This window comes from Palaemon carinicauda, chromosome 36, assembly GCF_036898095.1.
Source record: "Palaemon carinicauda isolate YSFRI2023 chromosome 36, ASM3689809v2, whole genome shotgun sequence".
Taxonomy (NCBI): domain Eukaryota; kingdom Metazoa; phylum Arthropoda; class Malacostraca; order Decapoda; family Palaemonidae; genus Palaemon; species Palaemon carinicauda.
The window spans coordinates 27,674,319-27,692,230 of record NC_090760.1 but is presented as its reverse complement, the minus strand read 5'-3'; the positions used below and the strand labels follow the sequence as shown (position 1 = coordinate 27,692,230).

General features: G+C 35.6%; 1 protein-coding gene and 1 pseudogene across 2 annotated transcripts in view; both read left to right on the top strand.

The window, feature by feature from the left end:
- The window catches only part of Smyd5 (SET and MYND domain containing, class 5), a 340,355-nt gene extending 338,982 nt beyond the window's left edge, over positions 1-1,373 (top strand). For both annotated transcript variants that reach the window (XM_068360043.1, XM_068360042.1), the window contains one exon: positions 743-1,373. The gene's annotated coding sequence lies outside the window, so the exon portion shown is untranslated. The remainder of the gene's footprint in view (positions 1-742) is intronic.
- A 6,366-nt stretch (positions 1,374-7,739) lies between these two features.
- LOC137628542 (piggyBac transposable element-derived protein 4-like) lies at positions 7,740-10,503 on the top strand (annotated as a pseudogene).
- Positions 10,504-17,912: the final 7,409 nt, after the last annotated feature.

The window sequence follows — 17,912 nt, the reverse complement described above, 5'->3', positions numbered from 1 at the left end:
CCCCACCAGTGCTACAACTAATTTTCTTCAACAATAATAATTATAAATAAACAAATAAATATATGAAATATTACTCATGGAGTTTGGACAGCAAGACAGAAGAAAGTTTATGTAATTAGGAGGAGGCTGAAGTTAAGAAGAGAATTAGAAATAGAGTACAGAGAGATACACTCTAACCGGGTAAAAAGTTTTCCCAAGGCTCCAGCATGGAAACTACATTCCAATTTGATCATATTTTTTACTCTTACGTTCAAGTTTGACAAGAACCCTGTATAGAGATGACTGCTTTTGCCTTTCTTAAAAATGGCATGGAAATGAAACACTGCATTATCAGTTAATAGATTTGCTGATTAACCTGCCAAAGCCTTATCTGGGTAAACACTTGCCGAGTGACATTTAGGCACCGCATGACTAGTCTCGTATGTACTTGTCCACGAAAAATGCCCATACACCCTTAAATTTTTGCTCGCAGGCCAATGCAACACTTATAGCCCAATACAGCTTTTATTAAATATTTAAGCATGTATTCAAAGTTATTTATAACGAGGTTCTACCATATCAGTACAATACAACATAAGGATTCTGTGGAAACCATATTCTTTTAAAATATTAAAACCATTGTGTATACATAGTTTCCTTTCTGTAAGATTAATGACCATCTAATTTGCATAGCATTTAGTCTTAAGATTTGACTTATTTTACCATACTGTACAAGAAGTAACATGCATTTATTCATTCACAGAAATCCTGCGTAATCTACACTGAATGATACCTCTCCTTCATCGAGTATGCTTATAAGTATCACATAAAGAAGTTTAGCTTTACTTACTAATATGAAGAGCAATAGCTACATGTTAATAGTCTCATTAGTGATTCTTGTCAAGTCATACATCAACATTTAAGGCCATCACTTTCTTCCTAGGGTCAATCAGTCTAAGAATTCTTATGTAACTAGCTGATAACATCTGTAATTCCTTAATGGAAATTTATCTCTTGTGTGTTGCATTGTATAATATGGAACTCTATTCTACAGCTATCATTTCAAAAGAATTATGGACAGACTTTTATACTGATTTATTATTGTACTGAATATTGCATGCGGCAAGGCATAGCAAAAGTATATTGACAGGTGGTTAAGGTAATGGCTGTTTATTGCATGCAGACCACTACATTAATCCCATCATAGTGCAGGTTGGTTATAGATTACCTAGGCAAAGAGTGTCTTTATGTACATTGTAGGAAATGAGTTTCTACAATCATATGGTCTTAAATTTTTTTATTACAATGTTATAGTGTGTGTTTTATAGCTCTGAAATATATACAGTATTGACAAAATGTTGAAGTGCAATGACAAAATAAAATTTTCCAAATTATTTGATATGATTAATTTTAAAGAGTTGATTTATCAATCTTCCCTCTGGAAAAGTGGTTAATTATTTGAATTAAAGTTTTCTGTTTTAATATGGAAAAAAATTATTAAAGCCACCGAAAAGATCTCAGCTTTTTAAGAAAAAACTCAATCAAAACTAAAGTCAAAATGTTTTATATATGATGGACTTCATTTGTAAGTGGTACTCACCACTAGATTTTGGGGCCCTGAGGCAAAGTATTTGTATCCTATTTAAAAGGAATTAATTCAACAAATTCTTGTTTTTATAAGTTTAGGTGCTACATATTTCAAGACAAAACAGCATCATTGCAGAAAATTGGGTCTTCCCCTAAAGCTTGTAATATGAACCTGAAAAGTTGCAGGTCTAAGACCTACAGTAGGTGTTCACAACACACTAAGTTTTGGATAAGCTATTTAGGAGAAATAACTGTAGCATGTTTAATCAAACACTGTGTGAAATGAATATTTGGTTTGTAATTTAGTCAGTGAGAAAAATCAATAACTTTTTGACAACTGGTCAGAACATCACACATGGAAAGGAAGCCTTTTGAAATGTTTGAAATGAATAATTGAGGTTCAAGATAAGAATTTGAGTTTAGGGGAAAGTGAGGGGAACCAGTGATCAGAAGCTCATACTTTCTATCCTAAAACCTTTCACTGTGGAGAATGACTTTAGATTACTTAAGATTCATAATCTTTTGCTGCGAAGTATAAAGTTACTCCACACCGCGGAAGGAATTTCAAGCTTAGCGCCTTTTGCCAAAGGTGTATCTAACTTCATACTGCCATCTGTTGCCAATTTTATGGACTACCCACTCTCTGAAGCTTTCGTTATTCTTCTCCCAGCCACTTGGTGATTTTGGTAAGTTTTTGTTATTTTTACAAAAATATGAAATTATGATATATATGCATGACTTACGATAGTATAAGTACTTTGCTATATACAGTAAATCAATATTATTCATAGATTTATCCAAAGTTTGTTTACCGGAAGTGAAAGTTTGTTTACATCAGATCTGAACAGTTGTCATGACAACTACACGGATATAAACGTATTTCATAGTATTTGAAGTTCAAAATATGACAGATAATGGCGTTTCCAGATATTAATATATACATTTACTTAATTGAATAAATATTAGTCAAATAACAAAAACATTTACGAGTAAAAGAAGTTTCGTGCCCTAAACCCAAAGCTTTGTTTACATTCGTCAGCAGACGTTCAGTTTTTATTGGCTGCCTATCGGTCCCTTTGTTTTTATACGGCATAATCTTGTGATACAAATTGTTAATAAATGCTTGTTTTACAACAGGGTAAACTTCATATTAATTTGTAAATTATGGCACTTTCTATCATTGGCAAAATACTCAATATTGCTTTGCTTTTATCAGTCTACTGGATGCCCTTTCAATATTTCCCTTTAACTCTGGGTGTAGGATTTATTTTATTTATTTATTTTTTTTTTTTTTGTCTTTTATAGGTTTAAGATGGTCTCAACTTCTCGATAAGTATCTTTAAAAGAAATTTATAACATATTATTTGGATCTGATTCATAATTTGGGTCAGATATTGATGAACCAAATGATGATTGATAATACCACTGGTGAGGATATAAATAAAGATGTCCCAGCAACGCACTCATCACCCACAGTTGATGTGACAAATTCCTTATGATGGAATAGAGTGTTTGATTGATTTGAAGTTTTCTGTCATCCTGACTTGTAAGGTCATTGACGCCGATATCATTCATTCATAAATAAAGAATAAAAGAATATTCAATTAAAACCATGATAGCAAAGATGTCATTTTAAAAGTTAATTAGCTTTCATTAGACTTCCTTCTGAAATAAAGCTAAAAATACAATTAGCATGGTAGGACACATCAGGTCCAAAAATCTTAGCAAGGATGAACCTGCCATCCTCACCTCGAGCCTCAAACAGCTATCTATTTCTTTTGCTACTACTGTCAAGGGAACCAAACAATCTTCACAATATGGCTAGTATTGGCCAGTCAGCAAATATTCATGTGATAACCGAGTGTGACCAATGCGGAGAGGACAAAAAGTAGTCTCCCACTTTCTGGGCATCGTGTTATGCTTCCAGGAGGATGCAACATCTGTTAATTCTGGCATGTTATTTTCAACTAAACTATTCCAATGCTCTTGACAATTATTAGAAATCAAATTCTTAATGTTGGGTAAACAATCATCACAAAGAATGGGATACCTTCTTGGTCGCAACTCAGCTGAAGCATTCTTTGCCAGTAAATCTGCCTTCTCGTTTCCAGACGAACCTACGTGTGCCGGAACACAGCAAAATTTAACTGTTATACCTACCAGTCCAATAATAAAAAGCCATTCTAAAATCTTTAAAACTAAAGGGTTACTGGAATTAAAAACTTCTAAAACTAAGGACACTCCTTGCATCACTAAAACGATATTTTTTCAATAGTAGTTAGTATGCTATATAGTTCGGCAGTATATATGGAGGCTGTTAGAGGAAGTGCACCTATACAATTAAAAGCATTACTATATACTCCAAATCCAACGCCAGCATTGGATTTGGAGCCGTAAGTATATATAAAAGGCGATTCCCTATGTTGTGCAACATGTTCCTTAAAAAGAGACCTGGCTTCTAAGTCAGTCATATTCTTTTCAATTCCAATAAAATATTTACAAAAAGATACCTCTGGTAATTTTCATGGATGGAGGCATTGATGATACCTTATATGGGAGCACCTTAGTTCTAAATACTGTATATGAAGACTGTGTATCAATTGTTTCACCAGAAAACCATAAGGTTGAGATTTTGGGAGTAACTCAAAGTATGTCAAGTGCCTTACAAGGTTTGCAGTCTGATAGGCTAAAGAATTAGAAAGTCTTTGCAACCTAAACCAATACCGAATAAAGAAGACTTTCGGTAAAGATCTTCAGCGTCAACAAGGTTGCTTGGGATAGGCGAAGTTCTAAAGGCTCATGTGGCCAATCTGATACCAGTATGGTGTATGCAATCAAAAAATTTTAGTCGCCTTGGGGCGGCTGAGGGATATATCTCACACACCCACAACTAATTTTTGAAAAATTAAGGCCTTGTATAAATTTAGAATAGTTTTGCGGTCTGCCCATACGATGTAAGACAAAAATTTTAGATTCAGAGCCTCAAAACACTTTAATTTTAAACCTTTGAGGTGATGAACCCATGTAAGCCTACAATTAAATATCAATCCTAGAAATCTAGCTTCACTTACACATGGGATCCGTTGACCTTTGATGTATAGATCCGGGTCTGGATGTACTCTCCGAATACCAGAGAAATGGACAATAGTACTTTTGCTTGTTGAAAACTTGGATCCCCATTCATATCACCCCACTAAATATTTTTTTTCCATTGAGAGTTTTAGTTTTCTCTCGACCATTGCTATTCTAGCTCCAGCAAATGATATGGAGAGATCATCTACAGATAGTGTTGAGAGAATATCTTGAGGAATGACTGAGGATATCCCATTAATGGCTAGTGCAAATATGGTTACACTTAGCACAATACCCTAGGGAACTCCTTCTGCACATTTCCTCTGATAGAGCTTCCCCCACTATCACTTGAAAAAATTTGTGAAATAAATTATTGAACGAACGATGGTAGCTCTCCTTGTAATCCTAAATTATGAATGGTTTTAAGTATACCATATCTCCCCGCAGTATCATATGTCTTTTCAATGTCCAAAAAGACTGTTACAGGGTGCTGTTTGGAAGCAAAGGGTTCACAAATAGAGATTCAAGTTGTATCAACATATCAGTCGTTGAGTGCATTTTTCGAAATCCACACTGAATAGGGGATAAAATACCCTTCTTTTCCAGGCACCACATCAGTCTTACATTGACCATCTTCTCCATGATCTTACATAAACCATATGTCAATGCAATTGGTCAATAGTTTGCTGCTAAAAACTTATCCTTACCAGGGTTTTAAAAAGGCTAAAAGAATGGCTAGTTCCCAAACACTTGGATAACTTTGATCACGCCATACCCTGTTAATAATGCTTAAAAATGACTAACTTGGTATTACCTGGTACATTTTTATTGCATATAGAATTCCATCGGGTCCAGGGGCTGTATCATTACAAGTGGCAAGTGCGGAATGAAATTCTCTTTCAGTAAAAGGAGAATTGTATGACTCTTCCCTTCTTGTTGCAAAATTTAAAATTTACTTTTCTTCAATGCTCCTCTACTGGGGACCAAGAGCTGCTACACACTTGCATGATACATTTGAGAAATGATCAGCCAGGGTGTTGCTAACCTCAGTTGCTCCAGTCACATACTGATCATTCACCTTCAACACTGGTGGTTGTTTGGTTGAATTTGCCTGCTATCTTTCTTACTTTCATCCACACAGAAGATGGTGGTGTTCTACTGTTGATGGAGGAAAAAAAGACACCCAAGACTGGCAACTTGCTTCTTTCATGGCACGACAGAACTGTCCTCTACATTGTTTGTATATAATTAAATTCTCCTCAGTATGGCCTCTGCGCAATCTAGTTAAAGACATTCCTGACGCTCTGTGCAGGGCAGCGAGTTCTGAAGACCACCAGAGGACTGGTCGTCATTTGAACAACCCTGTTGTTTTGAGAATTGAATCGACTCTACTCCTGCTGCATGAAGAGTTCTATTCAATAAGTCTGTGGCTTCATCAACGCTTTCAAACTGTTCTGCATTATCTTTAATTTTGCTTAGCTCACGAAATCTATCCCAGTCTGCCTTGTCAAGATTCCATCGTGGCAATCTCCGTAATGGTGGACCATTGATGGTGTTTATAATGATTGGTGCATGATCACTAGTATGCCATTCATCTAATGTTCTCCAATCAAAATTGAGAAGACAGTTAGAGCTTGCAATTGATAGGTCAATGTATGACAAGGTACCTGTTTGAACATGAAAGTGAGTGAGCTCTCTTGTATTAAGGAATCCTGCAACTTCATTCCCCAACACTAATGACATAATATTACCCCTTGCGTTTGTGGGAGTTGTTGAATCACCTCTAATAAATTATCATACGAGATGTTATAATTTGGAGGCAAGTAAAGTGAGCCGATTGTGTATTTTTTTCCCTGCATCTATTTGTACAACCACTGCCTGCAGAGAGGTACAGAGGTCCTATAGCTAACATATTCTCGAAGACAAGAAGTATTAGCATCGAGCTTGCTCTCCTATAGACATACTGTACAATTATTGGAGAGTACTCATGAATGAGGAGCTCAAATTCTTCATATTTAGCCCTTAAACCCTGACAATTCCATTGCAGAATGTAGGAAAAAACTATGGTTTATTTTTTTGAAGACACCTTAGCAATCTTTGATCTAACACTATTTCCCAGTAGTTTCTCTAGAGAGGATCTTGATATATTGGGTTTTTTGTTTCATTTTCTTTGTCCTTATGATCTAATTGGTGAGGTTGAAGGTGGACCTCAACTTGAATTTCTGACTTATTCAAGTTGTCTTCCAGTTGATCAGAAACATCAGCAGACAAGATATCATATTTATTTGGAGTCATAACTTTAATGTTTCTTATGGAAGGAGTCGAGAGAGATGGAGTTCTCTCTTTTTTTTTATTAAAAGTTCAAGAGCTACCATGTTTTTGCACCTTCTCCACTACAGGTGCACCGGGTAAATTGGTTGTAAGCAGAACCTCCATCAGATCAGGCAAGGACATGGATTGAGAGAGGTTAGTACTATTGGTTAAAATGATAACATATGGCTTTTGTATATCTTTCTGATATTTTAAGTGTCTGTTTTGATTTTTCTACATTTTCTGAATATAAATTTTCAATCCAGACTTTCATCATCTTTAACTATTTTCGTTAGTGTGCTTTAGCAAGTTTTTCTTCTAAACCAGTGAAAAAGGTTGTCCTAGCCTTATTTGCTTTTCAAAAGCTCTTTTACGAGCCTCTTTAAAAGTAACCCTTTCCATGGTCCTAATGGCCTGAATTTATTTTTCAAAAATAAACTTAAAACACAGCTTGGTGTGTTTCTCCACAATGTATACAACTTGGCACAAAAAGCTGGGTTATTTAGTTTTTCATGCATATCTGGCTTAAAAGGCCAAAGATTTGGCAATGATAACATTGCAATGGTGAAGGGATGTATAGTTCCACCTCAAATATAGCCAACGAGCTTTTAATAAAATTTGGTAGCCTACATTGATCAAAAGTTAAAACTAAAGTTGCTATAGGAACACGTTCTTTGACTTGCTCATTCCAACTACTTTTACTACTCCTTGGCTGTCCAGTTCATCTTCAATTCCCTTTTCCTCTATATCTAGTAACTGGACCATATATCACACCCCTACTCTGGTTAAAAATGGTGTGAGAAAAGCATTTGATGATATGACCATCCAAAGTTGAAAGTTCTCTCTATCTTACACTTTGTATGGGGGATAGTGTCTCTATCAAGAGATTTCCATTTTCCTGGGGAAGAATTTTTGGCTGCCCCCACATACTTTTACTATTTCCCTATTGGCTTTAAAAACATTCATATTTCAATACCTACCATGTTCAAATTCTAAAATCAAAATTTTTCCATAGTTACCAGGTAATATTTCTGCTTTACTATATTTTTCTGTCCCATCATCATTTCTTATCTCTCTCTCTCTCTCTCTCTCTCTCTCTCTCTCTCTCTCTCTCTCTCTCTCTCTCTCTCTCTCTCTCTCTCTCTCTTTTCTTCTTTGATGTTTTCTTATAATCGTTCTTTACATAATGTGAATATGGTTCTAAGGTTACTATATTAGAACCCGAATTGGAGTTGTCAATACCGAGGTCTATGCTTGTATTTTCGAGGTCGTCACCTGAAAGGTTGTTTTCTAAGGAAGGAGCAAGCCAGTTATCCACCTCTTATCAGAGGATGTCAGTCCTCCTCTCGCATGTGCCTCAACGTGAGAAGAGTTTTCAGCGGCGAAAAGTCCTCTATTAGCGAGGGGCTGCCTCTCTTTAGGTTGGTGTACATTGGTCAAGGGGGATAGTTACCCTCCCACCAACGACTCCAGTTCCGGGCATCACCCATTACCCACAAATATGGGATGAGTTGAAACTAGATCACTGGAGCCTCACTCATAATAGACTAAGTCTGCACCCACTGGGGTCTGCCAGAGGGTGATGGCGTCTAAATTTGAAGTACAGTATATACAAAAACTGGTCAATGTTTTAATAATGGTCGTCAACAAAATTCATATAGAGCAAGAAGAGAAAAGCTGAAATAAGGCAGTCTTATAGAGGTCCAGTCTTAGTCTAGTCTCTCAGAACTGGGTTTAGTGTTATGGTTGAACCTGCCAGGGTGGATAATCACCCCACCACCATTGCCCAGCTCATCATTAGAACTCAAGCCCCTCCAATGCAGCAAAGTGCTGGACCATTGGAGGGGTGGAATAGAATGAATTATAACAACAATAATACCACAAAATTATGAAATGTCTTTTTATAACATAGTTCTTTATAAAAAAATAAACTTTGAAAACTCAAATCCATATTAGTGTTTCACAAGATTTTTTCCAGAAAAAAATTTACGAAATTGTAAAAGAAACTAATAAGTATTTTGAATCAATGATTGCTAAAAAAAAACTTTAACCTGAAAGATAAAAAAAAAACCATCGATGGTCAGATGTGATTGTTAATGATATAAAAGCTGTTGTTGCTTTTGAAATAGCAATAGGTATATATATAAGCTAACTGAAAGATACTTGAGTGAAAATAGCTTTTTATTTGATACCTCTGGATTCAGAGAATTTTCTAGGAATAAATAACAGTTGATTAGATCAACTATTTATTTTAGTGTTAATGATCACAAAGATGGAAATGATAGGCTCTCTAAGATTAGGACAATTTTAGATATGGTAAAAGATTTACGTGGAAAGTACTATGTTAGCAACAGAGAATTGATTGAATTAAAGTTTCCTGACATCAGAGGTCATTGACGCAGATATCATTTATACAAATTAAGAATAAAAGAATATTCAAGTAAAACCATAAAAGCAAATGTGTCATTATAAAATGTAAATAACTTTCAGAAGACCTGCATCTGAAGTGAAGCTAAAAATACCACTTGCAGGATAAAATTTAAAGGAAGATTATTTTTCAAACAATATTTACCATCAAAGCCTTAACTAAATTGGGAATAAAAGTATGGTCTTTGACAGATGCTCATACTGGTTACATACTAAATTTAGTGTGTATATTGGGGAAGACTGCTCGTCAACCATCACATGGGTTGGGTAATCATGTTGTTCTATCTTTGTTAGAGGGTTATGAAAACAAATACCAAATTATTTACATAGACAGTTTTTATAAGTATCCCTTTTTAATAAACTACTTCAGAATAAAGCTTTATCTTGTGGAACAGTTAGGGTGAATAAAAAGCATTTGTCAACTGATATGAAACAAATAACAATGAAAAAGGGAGCTCTACTCATAACATGGGTGAGGAATGATGGTAAAATTCTTTTTTGTTCTTGGCAAGACACAAGCAGGGTTGATTTACTGTCAAGTCTTGCGACAGTGGGTACACGTAAAGTGAAACTTCATTCTAAAAAGGGTGGCAGAGAAATAGACAAGCCATGTGTTCATGTGGAATACAATAAGTATATGGGTGTTGATAAGTTTGATCAACTTTGCTCAACATATCCTTTCAAAAGAGAGTCAGAAATGGTATCAACCCATTTGACATTTTATGGTTGAAGCTGCATCGGTAGAATGAAACATATGCAACAACATTCAGAATCCCACTGCTAAGCTGGATCAGAACAAATTCAGGGAGAAGTTATTAGCACTATGCAAAACTCAAAGAACGGGTAGATTTTCAAATCCAATAGATTCTAGATTAAATGAAAGCCATTTTCCAGACCAATATGTTGATAAAAATCACAAACCCCCATGTGTTTATGCTCTATCTTGCCAAAGACTTGCTTGGTGAAAGGTAAAGGCAAAAATAAAAGAAAGCAAACTTTTTATTGTGTTCAATGTGTTGAAAAGACCACTCTTTGTATCATTCTATGTTTTGACACATATCATACCCATAGTGTACAAAAAGCATTCTAAATGTGGAAAAATTTGCGAGTTATTGGTGAATGAGGTAAAGGATTGTTGGAGTTAATAAAGTCATCTTAGAAAAGAAATTTTTGTTATTTTTCTTCATTTTACCCTTTTAACAAAGAGTTTAAGACAAAAAAATATACTGTACTTGAAGTAAAAATATTAAATTCTAAAAATAAAAAGGTTATAGAATAGTAAAAACATAATTTCATTAAATATTAAGCATTTCTAATTTTTTAGTGAAAATGTACACAGATGTGCAACATCACTCTTCAAATATCCACACTGAAATCATGTTGCTTTGGGGTTACTTCAAATTCTATTTAATTTTTTGTTTCAAGACCGGTTTTTTTTTTTTTAAAAAAAACCCTTGGAAAGATAATCTTGTATTCGAAAGTTACAATTAGAAATTCTTTTAACTATTTCATGTTTTATGTATTTCATCAAAATAGTCTAGAAATCATTTTTAAAGGAGACTGGCTTTCAATTTTTTAAAAGTTTTATGTTGTAAAATTATCTATCTTTTCATGCTTGAATGAAAAAAATAAAAAAGTAGATACAATTCTTCTATGAGAATTAAATATTTTGAGAAAGGATTCTAAATTCTTTTTTTGGAGATAGATTATGAATAGACTTTAGAATGTATGAATATGGGCTTTTTGCAGTAATTTTCCTTACTACTGGGAATCATGGGACATGATTAATATATTTCGGGGTTACTCACTATCAGTGATGAGCCCCTTCTTTCATATACAAAAATATCACTACCTAAACACAGAATTATATGCTGAAATTACCAATCGTACACACATAATCAAGATTGGTTCAAAATGTATTTTTGTCTTTGTAATCTTTTTGGGAAAATCCCAAATTTCTTACCTACAATATTTAATTATCATTCCTGATACTTCATGTAACTTTCAGCATAATCACAACAAAGATTGTGATTATATAAAAGGTCAAATAAAAGATTGTAAATATATAAATGAGCAGACAAATGATAATAAAGAGTAACATGCTTGCAGCAAATGTTTATGTAATCAAATATAATATAAAGTAGATAATCTGTCTCAGGAAGTCAGAGACATAGGTGACCTTAGTGTATATGATATATATACTGTGCAAAAATAAAAAGTAAACGAGCAATCAGATTTCTGACCTCCGCCAAAGGATAATGAAGTCGTCCATGGCCTAAGATCTATCTGTTGTGGAAATTCTGCCACAGTCCGTCAATTAGTTTTGACGTTATCATTTGTTATAAATAAGGAATAAAAGGAAATTCAATTTTAAACTATAAAAGTAAAAAAGTCCTTATAAAAGTTAAATAGCTTTCAGAAGACCTGCTTCTGAAATAAATCTGAAAATACTGCTAGTAGGGTATGACCCATCATCTCCAAGAATCTTGGCAAGAGTGACCCTGCCATCCTCAACGCGAACCTCAAATAGGAATCAATTACTTAAGGTACTAAAGGTGGATCTCTCAATCAACAAGTGCCTCACTGTCGATGGTGCTAAAGAGTCATCACAATATGGCTGGTGTTGCCCAGTCATCAGAAACTTGTGTGTGAACCGAGTCTGACCAGTGCAGAGATGACAGAGTAGTCTCCCACTTTCATGGTATCATGTTATACCTCTGAGGATATATAACATTCATTTCTCTCATCTTACTTAATTCCTTCTAAATTATTCCAATGCTTTTGCCAATTAATATATAAAAAAAATTCTTAATGCTCTGTAAAAAAATCATTACATAGGATGAGATACCTCCTTGTTAGCAATTTAGCTGCAGCATTCTTGGCTAGTAAATCTACCTTCTGATTCCCAGACACACCTACGAGTGCTGGAACCCAATAAAATCGAATTGTTATACCTCCCAGTCCAATAATAAAAAGCCACTCTAAAATCTTTAAAATTAGAGGGTTGATGGAATTAAAAAACTTCTAAAGATTGTAGCACATTCTTGCACCACTTTTAACACTATTTTTTTTTTCAATAGCGGTTAGTATGCCATATAGTTTGACAGTAAATGTAGAAAATGTTAGGGAAGTACACCTTTACAATTAAAAGCATTACTATATACTGTACTTCAAACCTAATGCCAGCCTCAGATTTGGAGCCATCAGAATTATAAAAGTCAATTCCCTATGTTTTTCAACATGTTCCTTAAAAAGAGACCTGGCTTCTAAGTCAGTCATATTGTTATTTATACCAAAAATATATTTACAGAAAGATATCTCCGGTAATCTCCTTGGAGGAATTGAAGATATCTTAAATACAAGCACTTTACTTCTAGCTATATCACAACTGTTTTACCCAAAATCCATAAGGTTGAGGAGATTTTGGGTACAACTTAAACTATCTATAATCCTTATAAGGTTTTCAGTCTGATGCGCAAAAGTATTAGGAAATCTTTGCAACCTAAGCCAATACCAAACAATACAAGACTTTCGATAAAAGTCAATATGTAATGCTCCACCATCAACAAGGAGGCTTGGGATAAACGAGATTCTAAAAGCTCCTCAGGCCAATCTGATACCTGTATGGTGTATAGAATATCAAATCTTTAATCAGCTTGGGGTGGCTTGGGAATAAATTTCATGCCCATAGCTAATTTTTGAAAAATTTAAGCTTTATATAACTTCAAAAAGAATTGTTCGGTTTGCCGCCATGATGTATGGGACAAAACTTTTAGAAGGTTCAGAGCGTCCAAACATTTTACTTTTAAGGCTTTCAAGTGAGGAATCTATGTCAGCCTGAAATCAAATGTTAATCTAAAAATCTAGTTTCACTTACACGTCCGATTCATTGACCTTTGATAAAAATATCCGGGTCTGGATGTACTTCGCGAATACGACAGTAACAGACAAAGGTTTTGCTTGTTGAAAACTTGAATCCATTTTTATCAGCCCACTGAATCCTTTTGTCAATTGAGAGTTGCAGTTTTCTCTCAACCATTGCCATTCTGGCTCCAGCAAAAGGTATGGAGAGATCATCTACAAATAGAATAACTGAGGATATCCCATTAATGGCTGATACAAATAGGGTTACACTTAGCATCCTACCCTGGGAACTCCTTCTTCCTGACAATTCCTCTCTAACAGAGTGTCCCCTACTCTAACTTGAAAAAAATCTGTGAAACAAATGCTTGAATGAACAATGGTAGCTCTCCTCTCAATCCCAAATTATGAATGGTTTTCAGTATATCATATCTACATGCAGTATCTTATGACTTTTCAAGCTCAAAAAGAGACTGTTAAATAGTGCTGCTTGGAAGCAAAAGCATCACAAATAGAGGACTCAAGTCGTATCAACACATCTGTCAGAGTGCATTTTTCTAAATTCACACTGCATGAGTGATAAAATACCATTTCTTCTCTGGGTACCACATCAGTCTTGCGTTGACCCTCTTTTCCATGACCTTACACAAACAAGAAGTCAATACAATAGGTCAATAGTTTGCTGCTAAAAACTTAGCCATTATTTTAGCCATTTTAAAACCTGGTAAGAATAGTTCCCAAACACTTTGATAACTATGATCATACCATTTTCTGTTGAGAATGCTTAAAATGAATATCTTTGTATTAATAGGTACAGGTTTAATAATTGCATATGGAATTCCATCGGGTCAAACTGTATTATTGCAATTAGTAAGTACAGAATCAAATTACCTTTCAGTAAAAGAAGCATTATAAGATGCCTCCTTTTCAGTTGCAAAATTTAGTATTTTTCATTCTTCAATGATACTACACTGGTGACCATGAGTGGCTTCACACCTGCATGATACATTGTAGAAATGATCAGCCAAGGCATTGCTAACGTCACTTGCTCCAGTTACATACTGACCTTTCACCTTCAACACTGGTAGTAGTTTGATTGATTGATTTAGAATTCTCTTGCATCCTGACATCGGAGGTCATTGACACTGATATTTCATATGAAATAAAAGAGTATTCAATTTAAAACCATAAAGGTAATGCTGTCCTTATAAAATTTAAATAGATTTCAGAAGACCTGCTTCGGAAATAAATCTAAAAATACCGATGGTTTAGTATAGCCCATCCTGTCCAAGAATCTTAGCAAGGATGAACCTGCTATCCTCACCTTGACCCTCAAACAGATATATATTTCTTAAGGTGCTATAAGTGGGGTATTTGATCAACAAATGCCTTAATATCAAGGGTACCAAACAGCCATCACAATATGGCTGGTGTTCGCCAGTTGGCAGAAACTTGTGTTAACGAAGTGTGACTAATGTTGAGACGATAGAGTTATCTCCCACTTTCGGGGCATTGTTATACCTCCAAGGAGATATAACTTTCGTTATTTCTATCATCTTGTTAGTTACTAAACCGTACGAGTGCTGTTGCCAAGATTATAAATAAAATTCTTGATGCTAGTTGAAAAATTATCAAAAAATGGGTTGACTTCTTGGTAGCAAGTCAGCTCCAACATTCTTTTCCAATAAATCTGCCTTCTCATTTCCACTCACACCTACATGTGCCGGAACCCCAAACAATCAAACTGTTATGCATATCAGTCCAGTAATAAAAAGCGACTCAAAAATCTTTAAAACTAAGGGGTTACTGGGATTAAAAAGTTTGGAAGCTTGTAGGACACTTCTTGCATCCCTAACGATGGTAAAATTGCCCTCCTCTTCTAACACTATTTTCTCTATAGAGATAAGTATGCTATATAGTTTGGCTTTTAGTATCAAAGATACTAGAGAAGGTGTACCTCTACAATTAAAAGCACTGTGGCAGGATGTCACAAGACCAACCCCCACACCCTTGAATCTTACTTACTGACAATAGTCTCCTCGAAACAAACTTTCTACCATCACAATCTTACAGCTGGACACATGCATAGAAGGGAAATAAAGACAAAACATAACCGTAAAACTATATTTCTTAATCATAATACATAAAAAAATGCAACCCAACTTAACATTAATCATACATATACCAAGGCACTTACATTAATCATACATATACCAAGGCACTTTTGAAAAAAAACGCAACCCAACTTAACATTAATCATACATATACCAAGGCACTTTCGAAAAAAAACGCAACCCAACTTAACATTAATCATACATATACCAAGGCACTTCCCCCAATTTTGCAGGGTAGCCAATATCAAACAAATGAAAAAAAGGGGACCTTTCCTCTCTACGTTCCTTCCAGCCTGACAAGGGACTCAACCGAGTTCGGCTGGTACTGCTAGGGTGCCACAGCCCACCCTCCCCCGTTATCCACCACAGATGAAGCTTCATAACGCTGAATCCCCTACTGCTGCTACCTCCGCGGTCATCCAAGGCGACCGGAGGAAGCATTAGGGCTTACCGGAACTGCGTCACAATCGCTAGCCATTCATACCTATTTCTAGCACGCTTTATTGCCTCTTTCACATCTATCCTCCTATTACTCAGAGCTTTCTTCATTCCATCCATCCACCCAAACCTTGGCCTTCCTCTTGTACTTCTCCCATCAACTCTTGCATTCATCACCTTTAGCAGACACCCATTTTCCATTCTCTCAACATGGTCAAACCACCTCAACACATCATATCCACTTTAGCTGATAACTCATTTCTTACAACCGTTCTCACCCTCACTACTTCGTTCCTAACCCTATCTACTCGAGATACACCAGCCATACTCCTTAGACACTTCATCTCAAACACATTCAATTTCTGTCTCTCCGTCACTTTCATTCCCCACAACTCCAATCCATACATCACAGTTGGTACAATCACTTTCTCATACAGAACTGTCTTTACATTCATGCCCAACCCTCTATTCTTTACCACTTCCTTCACTGCCCCCAAGAATTTGCATCCTTCATTCGCTCTCTGACATACATCTGCTTCCACTCCACCATTTGCCTCAACGACAGACCCCAAGTACTTAAACTGATCCATCTCCTCAAGTAACGCTCTATTCAACATGACATTCAACCTCGCACCACCTTTCCTTCCCGTACATCTCATAACCTTACTCTTACCACAGTAACTCTCAATTTCCTTTTCTCACACACCCTTCCAATTTCTGTCACTAACCGGCCAAGTTTCTCTTCCGCGTCTGCAACCAGTACAGTGTCATCCGCAAACAACAACTGATTTACCTCCCATTCATGATCATTCTCGTTTACAAGTTTCAATCCTCATCCAATCACTCTAGCATTCACCTCTCTCACCACTCCATCAACATACAAGTTAAACATTAATACATAAAATAAATACCCACAACCTATCAAAACAGAATATAGACATATATTGGATATATGTGGACACTGGCACCACGTCGCCACACTCTAGACTGAGATGTCTAAACCACAGACACAGCTCGCTTGACTCTTGAGCCAATAAGGAGGCTGCAGTCTAAATCATGTAGCATTTAAATCAATCATCAGCATCCGACCCTCGTCGTAGCCACAAAAAATCATCAATAATGATTCCAATCAATGCTTAATAGAGAGCAAAGGTCATTATAATCATATCAATCTGTCAGTACAAGGCTTTCCAAATCCGTAATCGTGTCCATTTCAGTCGCTAGCCTTACCACAATAACTGCTCTCATTCGAAACTACCACAAAATCAAAGGACAAAGGAGGAAGTGGGATCTGCAAATAAACATAAAAACACTTATGAATACTCCTAGCTAACTAATCGATTGCACTATAATCAATGCTAAATAATAAACTGTTTCTATTATTCAGAATCACTCCTAGCAAAGATATATAAAATGGTAGTTAGAGTTGAAATATATAAGCACTTTCATGCTCCTCGAAAATAAGAATAATGATCCAGCATTTGCACAAAGAACTGCCTCTAGCTGCAGTCAAATCAAAAAGAGCGTTCTCCCAAGACATTCACCACTGTCATAAGCTACATGAAAATAAACAAAACCTCAATTATACCAACAGTCATACTCATAACAAACAATCATTACACTCTCCCTCTCTCTCTCTCTCTCTCTCTCTCTCTCTCTCTCTCTCTCTCTCTCTCTCTCTCTCTCTGGATTTGGCAAACAAACAAAAAAATTAATCCTCCAAATTCCTCCCCCCTTAATTTGCCAAATCCTTCTTACACAACACTTACCTGATTTTTTTCATAACCCAGTCGTAGTCGGGAACAGGACCTCTGCTTCGAGTAACTGGGCCTTCATACAATCTCTCATTCACTTCTTCCATATCGCTGTCATTCTTTGTCCTATTCAGATTCCCATCTATACTCCTATCACCTAATATATCATACACTATCCCATTTATCTCACTATCACCTGGTCCTAAAATCTCACTTATTTCCGTCAACAATCCAACAATTTCATCAAAACCTTTTTCTACTTTAATAAAAAAATCATTCATACTACTTATCATTCTCCTATCTCTCATTCTTGCAATCATCATACTTTCTTTTACACCATCTAAGAAAAAACCCACACACTATAAGTATC